The 14,667-nt window shown below is 34.6% G+C and overlaps 1 protein-coding gene across 3 annotated transcripts in view; it reads right to left on the reverse strand.

Moving 5' to 3' along the window:
- The window catches only part of REV3L (REV3 like, DNA directed polymerase zeta catalytic subunit), a 175,678-nt gene that overhangs the window by 152,556 nt on the left and 8,455 nt on the right, over positions 1-14,667 (reverse strand). Inside the window, exon 2 of one of the 3 annotated variants that reach the window (XM_087444011.1) lies at positions 12,549-12,677. The exons of the other annotated variants lie outside the window; for them this stretch is intronic. The gene's annotated coding sequence lies outside the window, so the exon portion shown is untranslated. The remainder of the gene's footprint in view (positions 1-12,548; positions 12,678-14,667) is intronic. 3 annotated transcript variants of the gene reach the window in all.

A 14,667-nucleotide genomic window follows, 5' to 3' on the forward strand; every position in this document is an offset into this window, starting at 1 on the left:
TCATCGAGGAAAAACAATTCCCTGTTCCAGTTCTACAACTGCAAAAGTAGAGCCAGAGAGTCACAGTCGTTGACAGGAGCTTGATCCTCTACTCTGGAGTATATGCTGGGGCTGGAGTAGGAATTTACACTAAACTAAATAAGAAAATGCCCATGATCAGGTTTACTTCAATTTTTAAAAAGAGTCTGTATATAATGGAGCTTTCTGCCAAAAACGCAAATGCTTTATGCATTTGGCTCCTTGTCCTTTTATGTGGCTATTCTCCAATATCAACTTGGAGATGTCCCCATTTCAAAATCTGTTAGCTACTAAAATATGGGTCAAACAAAACACTTTTCCTCTCTGTGAAAAAGTATAATGTATCATGACAAGGAATCTTATTAGGTAAAGCTGAGATCACATAAAAATGCTTACAATGAACCAGTTCGCCCAAAACGTTTTTTTAGATACTAATACCTATTCCACAATATTAAGCTTCAGATTTCAAATATAAGGATGTTTTATAATTAAACTTTAGACACTTGAATCAGAGATATCTAAAGATTCTTTTTTAAGTAAATCTGACACACCTCAATTGATATTAAAGAAAAAAATTAGAAGTATATCCTTGCTTTCCTTTTGAGATAACATTCCTTTTTATTCATCTCCCATGTAATTTAAAAAATGAAGTAGATAAGTCTCATTTATCACTTTTGATAATTCACAGCATCTGAATCTACTCAAAAAATTTTTCCACACTTTGAAATTTCCAAATTTTAAATTTGCTTTATTTATACTAATTGGTTTACTAATTTATAGTGGTCTTAAATCTTCTATGCATAAAAAAAGTCTCTCCTTTAAAGGCATCCCATTTATAGTTCCAAACCACTTTCTCAACTAACAGACTATAAAAACAAAACAAAATACTAATGCTGATTTCTTACTTGTACTGTACCTCATGTCTATTTAATTCTACATACTTTTAGGAGAGTAAAATAAACATATCTGGGTCTAGCTGCTTAATAACATGTAATATTAACTTTTTTATTCCAAATTAAATATGTACTATTATAATAATAACTGACGCATAATTCAGAATGAAAACCTAATGAATTTCAAGTGGTTAATATAGATAGAAAAATAAAATATTTTGACATATAAAACTAAAAACACATAGCTTAGTTTGTAAGTCATTAGAATTATTACATTACATTCTATCTTCACAACAACAGTCACAATCCTGGGCCATTTCTCGTGGTCTCAAAATCTAATCAGATTTTTAGTTGGACAAATTTTATTATAAACTTATACTGTACTAATAATCTGAAAGATCTCAGGACAAGCCAAAAAGTTTAAGCCTCTATATCACAGCTTCACCTTCTGAAATATCAATACTTCAGGAATAGCAACAACAACCATTATCATCAAGGAAATCTCATTAAAAGATAAATCTCATCATATCAGAAAAAAAAGAGTGGGGAGAAAAAAAGAAAAAATCCAGAACAAATCATACAAGAGCTATGAGACAATATCTGATGGTCTAACATACATGTAATTGAAATCACAGAAACAGAAGAGAGAACAGGTCAAAATACACAAAGAGATAATGGCTGAGAATTTTCCAAATTAAAGATACCAAATCAAGGAGTTCAAAGAACAGCAAACAAAATAAAATAGACACATCATAACCAAAGACAAAGACACATCATATCCAGACAGAAAAAATCTTAGACAGCCAAAAAAAGAAAAAAACACTCTACATACAGAATCAAAGATAAGAAATCATAGCAAAACTACGCAAGCCAGACAACAACAGAGTGACATCTTTTAAGTGCTGTAAGACAAGAAAGGCAATCCACAATTCTATATTCAGTGAAAATATTTTATAAAAATGAAGGAAAAATAAAGTCTCTTTCAGAAAAACAAAAACTGAGATAATTCACTACCAATAGACTTGCTCTACAATGAATGTTAAAGAAGTTCTTCAGGCAGATGAAATATGATACCAAACAGAAACCTGGATCCACACAAAGAAATCACCCAACACTAGAAATGACATAAATGAAAGTAAACATAAAACTTCAGTTATTTCTTATTTGTAACTGCTCTAAAAGATAACTATATAAATCAAAAATAATAGCAATGTATCGTGTGTTGATAGCCCACATAAAAGTAAAATGTCTGACAACAAAAGCACAAGGGATAGGATGAATAGGAAGAATTGGGAGTATACAGTTGTAAAGTCCTTATAGTACATATGAAGCTATGTACTATTATATGATGGAAGACTATGATTAGTTACAAGCATATATTATATATCCAAGGGCTGCCACGAAAATACTTTCAAGAAGAGGTATAAATAAATAAGCAAACAGTGGCGAGAAATGAAATAACAAAAAATATCCAAGTAATCCAAAAGAGGAAAAAAAGAAGCAAAGAACAGATACGATAATAGAAAACAACTAGCACAGTGGTAGATTTTAGTCCAACCATATTGCTAATTACATTAAATGTACACAATCTAAACACACCAATTAAAAGTCAGATTGTCCTACTAGATATGCAACTAAGCTCAACTATATGCTGTCTAAAAGAAATCCATTTTAAATATGAACACATAAATGGGTTGAAAGTAAACGGATGAAAAAAGATACGTTGGGAGACAATTCTCCATAGGTCTCTGTTGAAGTAGATGTCTTTGAGTCTACTTCTCAGTACTTGGCCCGCAACTATCTCCCCAATTTCTCCTTATTAATAAGCAATATAGTGGAGATCCAGGAATCTCACATCCATTGCCAGCATCTCTGAGATTTTGGGCAAGGCAACTTGGTAGCTTGCCAAAAGGTAAAATCTCAGATCTTTCACAATTCTTGACATGATATATCATGTAAACACTAACCAAAAGAAAGCTGGAGTGGCTATATTAATAATACACAAGGAAGACTTCAGAACAAGGAATATTATCTGGGATAAAGAGACCATTTCACGAAGAAGACAAAATAATCCTAAATACATATGAACCTAACAAAACTTCAAAATACAGAAAGCAAAAGCTGACAGACTTGAAAGGGAAATAGACAAATCCACAATTTGGAGACTTTAACACTCCTCTCTCAACATTTGATAGAGCGAGCAGATGATAAACATATGGAAAAATTCAACCTTACTAGTGAGAGAAAATACACAAACTCACAATGAGATATCATTTATACCTACAAGAATTAATTTAAGACTGAAGACGTCTGACAATTCTAAATGTTGGTGAAGATGTAGAACATCAGAAACTCTCATATACTGCTGGTGAGAATACAGCTTGGTAGAACCACTTTGGAAAATAATTTGGCATTACCTGATAAAGATGTGCACATCCTAAAGAGCTATTCCACCTGTAGTAGAACCATGACCAATTTCTTATACACATGCACTAGGAGAGATGTATGACAGTTTTCATAAGAGCATTGTTTATAATTAGAGACAAAAAATAGGAAACAATTCAAACGTCCACAGACAGGAGAATGACTAAATAAAATTGTGGTACAGTCATATAATGCAACACCATACAGCAGTGAAAATGAGTACACTACAGCTAAATAACTCAACATGGATGATTCCCCAAAACATAATTCTGTGGGGGAAAAAAATCACAGAAGAACACACACACATAAATAGCTCCAAAAAGATAAAACTAAACAATATGCTGTTTAGGGATATATACCTATGAGGTAAAACCATAAAGAAAAGCAAGGAAATGATTAATCGAAATTAGACAGGAGATGAGGAGGCAATCAGCTACTTCAAAGATATTTGTAATGTTTTATTTCTTATCCTGGGTGTAGATAGGTGTTTATTATATATTCCTTAATCTATACATACTATATATATTATCACATTTATTATAATTTCATATTTTAAAATTATTATGAAGAATAAGTAGTAAATACAGATTCACTCAGCAAATATTAAAAACAAACCCCCCAAAATAAAAGAAAATCATGAAACATAGGGACAACACCCTCTGTTAGGGCCAACTAGACACTGAGACTCACACGACCCAAACAGGCCATACTAGACATTGGTTATGCTTAGCAGGATATAAGGCATGAAATAACATGCCAGCAAGACAATGTCAGGTAGTTACTCTTCAGCAGGAGTCTTCACAGCAATTCAGAGGGTATTCACTCCCTGTCCCCCAACCCCCTCACACACGTGGCAGGTCAAGTGTAAGAGAACGAGATCCCCAGCTCAGAAGTACCAAATAGTAACCACTATCTCCAGTCCCATAGACATAGCTTCCTGTGTCTCAACAGACTTGCTCAATTACAAGAGTTATCACACCCAGGCAAGCCCAAAGGTGTAGTCTCTCACCGGTATTTACAGTTCATTCACAGTCCTCCCAGTCCATATGTAACGTACTAATGATGAGTCATTTTTACCAGAAGCAATGGTGCTAGGTTACACAAGTGACATAAATAGCTCCAAAATACTCCTGCTGAAGAGTAACTACCTGACATTGTCTTGCTGGCATGTTATTTCATGCCTTATATCCTGCTAAGCATAACCAATGTCTATCTTTATCAGGTTTTTCCAGGTGAATAAAACTAGGACATTAACACAAGGCCAAAATTAACCAGAGAAAAGAAAAGCTATTATTAACTCTTTACTCATAACAAATAGGGAGATTCAATTTAGAACGGCACTAAGCTAAACACCTATTAATATATTTCAATGAACCGAAGACGCCAATGATTATAAGACATCATTAATATTTGCACTACCAAGAAAGAAAAAATGCTAATTACAGTGCGCCATTGATTGTAAAACACATCCCAATTACTGAGGTATAGAAATGGGGAGAAACGTACTTCTTAGAATCAATGAAATACAGACTACCCCTTCTCCGTTTTTCACTAAAATATACAACCCTATTTTCTACCTTGGACAAACAGTCGGCTCCAAAAGAAACCAGCTGCCTACTAAAAATTTTCTGAGATATCTAAGGCTGTATTCTCTCACTCAATACCTCTCTTTTTCCATCTATTCTAAAAACACAACTCTCAATACCAACATAACTGATGGGGCATAGCCCTCTCCATCCTGGATGTTAAATTAGATTCTATCACTGATTAAATCACCAAAACTCTTAAGGGCCTTGACAACCTGGAGACTTTCATGTAATGCTCTGGTTAAAAGAGGAAAAAAGAAAAAAATACTGCCTCAGGTTACCCAGGAATAAGTCTGCTCCCACATGACAGAGAGACTGTGCAGCGAGAAAGGGGAAAAACTCTTAAACCTCAATCCAGTAGAGGCACACTAGGTGAATGTTTCCATCTAAGTGGGTTGTGCACAATTACTAGCTCTGTATATCTGGGAAGGCAATTCTATCAGCTTATAAGTGGAAAATGAAGACAACTAAGTGGACTCTCCATACTCTGCCTACTGGCAAAACACCAGTACTGGATAAATAGCTTCTTGTTTATGGATGGATAAGCATGGGACCTATACAAACATTCAGCAGCGTAGATAAAATATCTTCTTAGAATGCCAAAGAAAAGAATCTGCGACAATTGATCACAGATCACAATCTCAGTGAGGAAATGCAAAAGTATTTGCTGTGTGTTCTCAACTTTAGAAGAAAGTAAAGTTTCTGTGAAATATCTTTCATAAGGAAAGATGACCAGTTAAAAACACCAGGAAAGAATAAAAATGCAACAGACATATGAAGACTAAGATATAGATGGAACTCTAAGAGACAAGAAAAAAGAAAGGAATATAAACAACAACAAAATTAAAATCCACACTCGAGATGAGAAAGAACAGAATCAATACTGCAGAAAAACATATCACTAACATAGAAGATGAAAACAAAAATTTTAGTGCGAAATGACAAAGTTAAAAATAAGAGAGAAGCCAGGTATAAAAAAGAAATGTGATCCAATCCACAAATAATGAGTATTTCTTTTAAAAAGAAAAAAAAGCATAATATATGGAATAGAAGCAATAATCAAAGGTATAACTGAAGAACTATCACAAAATAAAAAGCACTAGCATCTCTACATCAAAAGGACTTTCTTGTCTCTGTCAAAATTAAAAGACAGCAGAATAACATTTAGAGAATTTTAAAGGAAAAAGCCTGGGACACAAGAACACCATACTGAGCCAGGCTGTCATCAAAACATGCAAGCAACAAAAAGTAATTTTCAGATATTCAAGGGTTCAGAAAAGTAACCCACATGTATTATCTCCTGAAAAATAGTACGTAAAAACATATTTGAGGCAACCAAAAAATAAATCAAAATTGGAACTCAAGAATGGATATAAATGGTGTCATATAAAATAGATTAGCGGTGGTGTTCCACACCAAATGAATATGTAGAGTTGAAATTGTGCTACTGAAATTGAACACATCAGCTAAAACTTTTTTCAAAGAGAAGATATACAGTTTAAAACATTCCACATTTGTAAGTTAGTCTTAAAGATTAACTTGGGAAGCTGAGAGTGTTAAAAAGCTAAAATAAGCTATATTTCTTGTATTACGTAAAAGAAAATAATACTTTTGTTTTTGAATTCTATAATTACAACTACATTTCTGAATATATGCTTTTAAAAATGATTTCTGTATCTATGCTTTTTAAAAATATAAAACACATAAAACAGTCTATGCTGTAAAAAACAAAAGCCAAAGGAAAGAGTAAAATTATGAAAAAGTATAAAATTATAGGAATAAAAATCAAACACATCAATTACAAAAAACTTTTATTGTTTAAAATCTCCCTATTGGAAGGATCCTCATACGGGGCTAAAAAAATGGAGTGACATAAAAAGGATTAAAAATAGTGACATGCAATGAATATCATGAAAACAGTTAAACTAAAAGGAAACAGGAATAATAATGTTGACATGGGAAGAAGTAGGATTCAAGAAGAAAAGAATTAAAGAGTCTCTTTAGATTGGTAAAAAGATATCTACTGTGTTATTCAAATGCGATCTATGAACTAGCTGTTTGTTATAGGTCTGCAACAAGACACATATAAAACTTGAAAGTAAGCATTTAGAAACTCATAGCAATCTGACAGGGGAATTCTATACCTGTTTAATATAATAATAAAAAAGGAAGCTTGTATTTTGCTTGTTGGTTTTTCTTTCTCATTTCATTTTTCCAGTAATTCACTTTTAATGTATTTTAAAGAAGCATCAGAAAAAAAATTGACTCTTCACCACAAATAATGTGAAATAAGCACCACTATAAAAGACATATCAGTTATGAAGCTTTATGTGCCAAATAACATGACATCAAAATATACAAAGTTAAAACAATTAGAGATGCAAGGCAAAAATGAAGAACAAAATGGAAGTGGGAAACAATCTCATTTCATGACAGATAAGATACAAAAATAAGTATACAATGGGACCAGCCCAGTGGCATAGTGGTTAAGTGCATGCGCTCCGCTTCAGTGGCCCAGGGTTCGCAGGTTTGGATCCCGGGTGTGGACCAAGACACCACTTGTCAAGCCATGCTGTGGCGGCATCCCACATAAAGTGGAGGAAGATGGGCGTGGATGTTAGCCCAGGGCCAGTCTTCCTCAGCAGGAAAAAAAAAGTATATAGAGAATGAAAACAAATTACAAAACATCATATTTTCTTTAGGAAGTCGTTATAAGATGTCCCATCAGTTTAATATCAGTTTTTCAGGGTGGAAAATTACTGTATTGAATGTACACGTTCTGAGATGTCAACAACCTCAGAAATTTTAGTTTTTTTAAAAGGATTAATGAAGGAAATAAGCCAACAGTTTGGTATAAATAAGTGGAAAACTTCTTTTTAATTATCAATGAAACATTTATAAACATACTGATGCTATAACAGACCCTAAAGAACACCTCAATAACTTTGAAAATTAAAAACTATGTAAAGCATGGCAAAAACTGGTTTTCAAACTTTCCCCACTATAAATCACTTTAGGATTTGTTTGTTTTTGATTTTTTGATGCTGCTGCTAAAATTACACATTAAGAAAGGTTCTATCAACTTTAAAAACTTTTGAGGGGGCCGGCCCTGTGGCTTAGCGGTTAAGTGCGCGCGCTCCGCTGCTGGCGGCCCGGGTTCGGATCCTGGGCGCGCACCGACACACCGCTTCTCCGGCCATGCTGAGGCCGCGTCCCACATACAGCAACTAGAAGGATGTGCAGCTATGACATACAACTATCTACTGGGGCTTTGGGGGGAAAAAATAAAAATAAATAAAATCTTTAAAAAAAATTAAAAAACTTTTGAAAACCGGGGGCTGGCCTGGTGGTGCACGTGGCTAAGTGCACGTGCTCCGCTGTGGCAGCCTGGGGTTCGCTGGTTTGGATCCCGGGCGTGCACCAACGCACCGCTTGTCAAGCCATGCTGTGGCGGCATCCCATATAAAGTGGAGGAAGATGGGTGTGGATGTTAGCCCAGGGCCAGTCTTCCTCAGCAGAAAAAAAAAAAAGAGGAGGATTGGCAATGTTAGCTCAGGGCCAATCTTCCTCACAAAAAAAAAAAAAAAACTTTTGAAAACTACATTAAATGACTCAAAACACACTCATCTGTCCAGCCTCACAGTTTTCTAATTCCCTTTTATACACAAGTCAAGGGAAGAAGTCAAAGTATTTCATGACGTCAGATGCTGTGCAGGAGGTAACAGATGCCTCTGCTACTCTCTTTCTAGCTCCCCACAATCTTATTAAAAATGTAGGATATTATTCTGGGTAGTGGGCAGCATTATTGCTGTCTCAGAAAACGTCACAGTCTGTTTCTTTGTCTTTCCTCTATGTGGCCCACTGGGTAAAGGCTTGCCTATTTTAGCCACCCTAATATAGCTACATGGTTGATTAAGTAAAGGCTGGCTGCATAGGTAAAGGGTTATATATAACCTAGAGCATTGCTTGACCCACTACAAGTATATATTTGTTGTACACATTACATATACTTACACACACACAAACACACACAAACTGAAGTAGATGAGACTCAAAGCAACATGAACAATTCATTCTAAGCGAAACAGTGTTTTCCACCTATGCTACACAGTCTAATTATCTAAAAATAGCTCTCCAAAGGATGATCCTACTTCTTGGACTGGTCTGTCAAAAGGAGTGGTCTCATGAAAGAACCAAACCCCGAAGAGAAAAGAGTAAATCAAAGATCAGATCCTTTTGAAACTCTTCATTTTCTACAGAGTTTTAAAAAGTAAGTTCTCTAAATAAGATGTGATAAAGTCAGGATCTTTTTCTTCCATTCTCATGCCTAATATTTAAATCTAACTTCAACTAAATGTGATTTAAAAGCCTCACTTAAGATATACAAGTTCTTTATAAAATGAAAATATTATTTAAAGAAAATGTATTTACCATAAGAATAAACAAACTGGGAAAAATATTTGCAATTCAATTCACAGAAAGACACCAATTTTCCTAACATATGAAGAGCTCCTTGGAATTAACAAACAAAAGACCAAGACTTTCGACAGGAAAGTGGGTAAAAGATAAACAGGTAGTACACTGAGAAGGAAATACAAATGGCTCTCAAGCATATAGAAAAGCACTCAATCTCACTCATAATAAAAAAAATGCAAATTAAAACTACACTGAGGTCCACGTTTTTATCTGTTAAATTGGCAAAGATCAAAACATTTGAGAACATAATCTTGATGAAGACATGAAAAAAGTCTCATTGCTGGTGGGAGTACAAATCAAAACAACCTCTGTATTACAGCTTTTCCTCACTGGATGAAATCCTTGTAAAGCATTTTAAAAAATGTAGTACACAAGATATATTTAGCCCACTTTGGGCTACTGGTCATTTTAAAGAAAACTGTCATAATAGAATTCTGTTCATATAACGAAGCAGATAGGTGGGCAAGTTTAAGAAACCTGGATGATGCACACAGCACTCTTGCTCCATCTGCTGCTCGCCCCATGATACCTTATTGTGCACTCAGTGGGTGCTCAGTAAGTATCTCTTGAGTGAACGGGACAGGAATGATGCTAACGGATGATGAGAATGGAATAAAACAAGTAAGAACAAGGAATTATCTAAATTTATCTGAATTGTTGAATAAATTGCTTATATAAACACTATTCTTTTTCAAAATCAGGGCACCATCACACTGGCAAATGTTTCCTGAAAAATGAGTCAGCCAGCAACAGTGGCATAGTAGCAGTAAATGGCTCCCTAATGAGTCACATACTCTTAGGAAACCCCTCCCACACTGACTCTGGGCTTGGCCACATGACTTGCTTTGGCCCATGGGACAACTGAAAACATATGGGGCTTGCCTTCACTTGGTGCTCCTGTAAACCCTACTACTGCCTCCAGATGAAGGCTAGCCTGCTGGAGACACATGACCCTCCACCACCCCAGCCAACAGCCAGCCCCAATATCCAGACATATGAGTGAAGACATCCTAGACCAATCAGCTTCCAGCTGACCTATAAGCTGATGGCAGCCCCATAAGCAAGCCCAGCCAGTAGCAAGAGAAGAACTGCTTAACTGAGCCTAGCCCAGAATCTTGTGCTAACAAATGGCTACTGTTTCATACCACTAAGTTTTGGGAGGTTTGTTATGCAAAAACTGATACAAGTGGGGAGGGGAATAGGACTGGTGGTCAAGGAAAATTTTTGCTTTACCTGTTCCTGTTTTTTAAATACCACAATGAGAATACATTTATATACTACTTGTTTAATTAAACTAAACTTATAAAAATACTTTTATCAGATTGATATTAAAGTCCTACTATCACCTTATAAACACATATGCATAAAACAAAACAATTCAGTCCAAATGGGAACATGAATTTGAGAGGAAACATTAATATTGCTCAGAAAAAAATGGGTCAGTACAGAGTACCAGGGTATACTATCACACAAAAAAAGTAGTGAATAAGAATATATTCATGATCACTGCCATGACTCAATAATGGCTAATCTCAAATTCTGGAAGTGTCAGGAGACACACATCTCATATTTTGCTTCTTCTATGTAGGCAAGTGATAGCCTAATACATATTCCCTCATTTTAATACTCACATGCTATGAGGTAAATGTACGCTGAATAACTTTAGGCAGAAGTTAATTAACCTCTCCATGCCTCATTTCCTCAACTGTAAAATGGGGATAATAATATCTATTTTATAGCGTTGTTGTGAAGATTAAATCATTTAGAACAGGGGACACAGCAAGAGCTCAATAAATGCTCTATCACCTGTTAGTAAAATGATATAAAATTAAGGTCTTTTGACTAATCTGGCTTCTATTTTAAAATCAAAAAGCATCATCAACTAAGGTATGAGACATCAAAATTAATTTGAAAATTTTTCTAATGACTTCATGAAAAAAATTAAAAGACAATGTTACTAAAAACCAAACCAAAACAAAACAAAACCTGGGAATATATGTAGACAAAACATGGTGAAGAGAATTGAAACTCCAGGCAACAATGAATTCATTTGGTCCACATCTGACAATCCTAAATAGCTTTAAAAACCTTGGGCTTCGATTTTTGTGTGTGTTACAAGTTCACAAAAGGCAAAAACAAGGAGAGAGCAATAAACCCTACTGTCACCTTTATTGTGATCTCTGGCACACACACTTTCAACATGTTCTACCACCATTTTAAAAAAAGCAGGCACTACTGATGGCTTTGGAAAATAAGGCTGTTTCACAAGAAATACACTTAACCTAATCTGCAGCACTGGAAAACTATAGTTACTCCTTGATCAATGACTTAACAGTGCCCTTTTTCAAGGCAAGATCAGGCCTGGACACTTTTCTGTCTCTCCATAAATACACATCAACAGTTAAAAAAGAAAACTCAGGCCTGAGTGGGGTACTTATTAAAAAAAGTCAAATTTTTAAAAAGTGTTTTTAAACAGGTAATTACCTAGCCTGTAGATATATGAGTCAGGGACCAACTGTAAAAAGCCTTACACCACAATGTGCAGCTATCTTTTCTGTTGTGAGGAGCTAATAAATGCTACAAAAATTCCATTTTCATTTCAATTCAATTCAAACATTTTAAAGAGTGTATAGTATATATGAAGTAACGTGGCAGATTCTGGAGTCAGAAAGGTAAGGAAAGTAACATTTATGTTACTATATACATGCCAGACATTTGCTGCTTATTGTATTCAATCATAATAATCCGACAAGGTAGAAATTATTAAAACTCATTTTACAGAGGAAGAAATTAAAGCTGATAGAAGTAAAATAACTTGCCCAGGGTCTCTCAGCAGTAGAAAGCAGTATGGAGGGTATAGGGGGTGGGAACGTGGGGAAGGCACAGGAAGGTAATGAATGCCATGTGACTACTAACACCTACAAACACAATGCTCTGTGTAGTAAGTCCTTTATCAGCAACGTGAAAGGGGGCTAGGACTACTGGAAACCAAAGAGAATCTTTTGGCAATGGGCAAAGGGTCACAGAAGGCTTTAAAGAGGTCGATATTTGAGTTGTTACTTCAAGGATGAGTAGGATTTATCAATTTCAATGCCAAGGCTCACCCCCACCCCCCTCATCCCCAATATATTAACCAAAATAAATTACTTACTTGAAATTGAGAAAAACAATTTTGAGAGAAATCTTCCTCAGATATATTATTCCATAGTTTTAAAACAAATAATATGATGACAGTTTAATTTTTTAGGTTGCTTTTATGTGGCTTGTCTTGGTTTTTATTCTGAAATGAAATTTAGATTAGTCATTTTCTTGTTCTGAGAAACTAGGAGTATGCCAACATGTTTTAATTTCACATTTTTTCACATATCAACATGTATTCTTACTTACAGACTCTTTTGTTTCACCATCTCAAACAAAACCTAATTTAATATATAAATTACTTTGAAGTATAAATATATATATATGCAAAATAAGATATTTCTTTTAATTCTTTTCATATTTTCTTGGTAATTATAATAAATGGAAGAAAAAGAGAAAACTCTTGTTATACTATTATATATTACACAAGCATTTTTGAGGTAACACGCTTTCTTTTTTTATTTGAATTGTTTATATAGTAAATGTTCTCTCAACCCAAAGAAAATTAAATAACTGTCCCCAAGGAAATTGACCTCAAATTCTTAGTAATTCCCACAACTATCATCTAAAAAAAAAAGAGAATTGGACAAAAAAAAAAACCCTAAATTTTCCAATGGCAATTACTACTCTTTTTTCTCAGAATTTACTCTGCTAAGCATATATTCAATTTCTGCTGCAGAAAACAGTCCAGTTTGCCAATATTAATTAAGCAACAAAATACTTTTCATTTAAAAAAGTGAAATATTTAAAAATCTACAGAGAACTAGAAGAAACACAGATCATCTGGAAAACTTAAAAGGAATGACCAAAAAAACCCCACACACCAAAAGGTTAAACAGACTATCATTAAAAGGGTTTTACTTTTACCTATAATTAGTTTTTGTCTCAAAAATGCATCCCTTTATGTTTGGACAGTGGAATTTTTTTTTTAATTGCCTAAGACACCTACCCCTGCCTTATCTGTATCTTACTTGGAAACTATAAGTTAACACAGTATTACCCGGAGTTTATTGTACCTTAACTCCCATTATTTCCTCTCTTATTTAGTATCACTCTGGTGTTAAAATGGCAGCCAGGTATCAAAGTGGCATACATCATACCACATCCTTTATCTTAATAAGTTTCTAAGTATTTCTTTGAAATATCTAAGGCTAATGGTAACATCCTTTGAAGCCTATTTAACCCCAACCTACTTAAACCCGAATCATTTTTCACTCATATTTTTAATTGAACAAATTCTAATCCAATCAAAAGCAAGGTGAGAAAAATTTAATTACAGCACCAGAGGAACTTGAAAGGTCTTCTGATAACACTCCCTTTTTCTTTGAAAAACGGTATACATACAATTCTAGTACCAATTTTTGTTTATATCCATCCCTAATTCCTCTTGCTATAGTCTAACCCTTATCTTTCATTCTTTATTTAAAGGAGATAGCTACAATCATCTCAAAACAAATCCTACTATTACCTATTCTACAGTTAGACTCTAAGCACTACTGGACACAGTAGGCCCTCAAAGATTTCTAAGCCGTGTACATGCAGTTCTTTTAATAATTCTTCTAAGGTTCTGTATATTCGTCTTTCACTCCATCATCAGCGCCTTCCTCCAATTTTCCCTCAGATTGTGGGGCACCAGTGTGAGGTAGTGAGAACTGAGAGTCAAGATCCCCAGTTTTCAGACCAAGCCCCAGACCAACCAACTATAGGACACTGGACAAATCCCTGAGTTTATCTACCTAGATTTCAGTTTTCTTTATATAAAATGAGAGGATTTGACCAGAACAGTGTTTCCCAACCTTTTTCACACTGTAAATATTTGTTCAGCACACTGGCCAACAGAAGGGCATTTGGAGGCATCGGTATCGTGCTTGGCAAAAAAAATTTATCACATTTTCTTTATATAATTACACATGAAAAATTAAAATTTAAATGAAGTTTGTAATAATATGAACAAATTTCAAATCCAACCTTTTTCACATCAGGAACAATATTTCAAAATAGCAATGATGCTTTATTTTTGCAGAACATACATGCACTATTTAGGCAGTCACCTTGCAGCAAGCTAAACGGCACATCAGATGCCCATGGCTAGGAGGATCCAACACAGGTGAATACAGAGATCCAAACCTGGT

The sequence above is a fragment of the Ceratotherium simum genome, chromosome 19 (genome assembly GCF_057802395.1).
Source record: "Ceratotherium simum simum isolate JZ-2026a chromosome 19, ASM5780239v1, whole genome shotgun sequence".
NCBI classification, from domain to species: domain Eukaryota; kingdom Metazoa; phylum Chordata; class Mammalia; order Perissodactyla; family Rhinocerotidae; genus Ceratotherium; species Ceratotherium simum.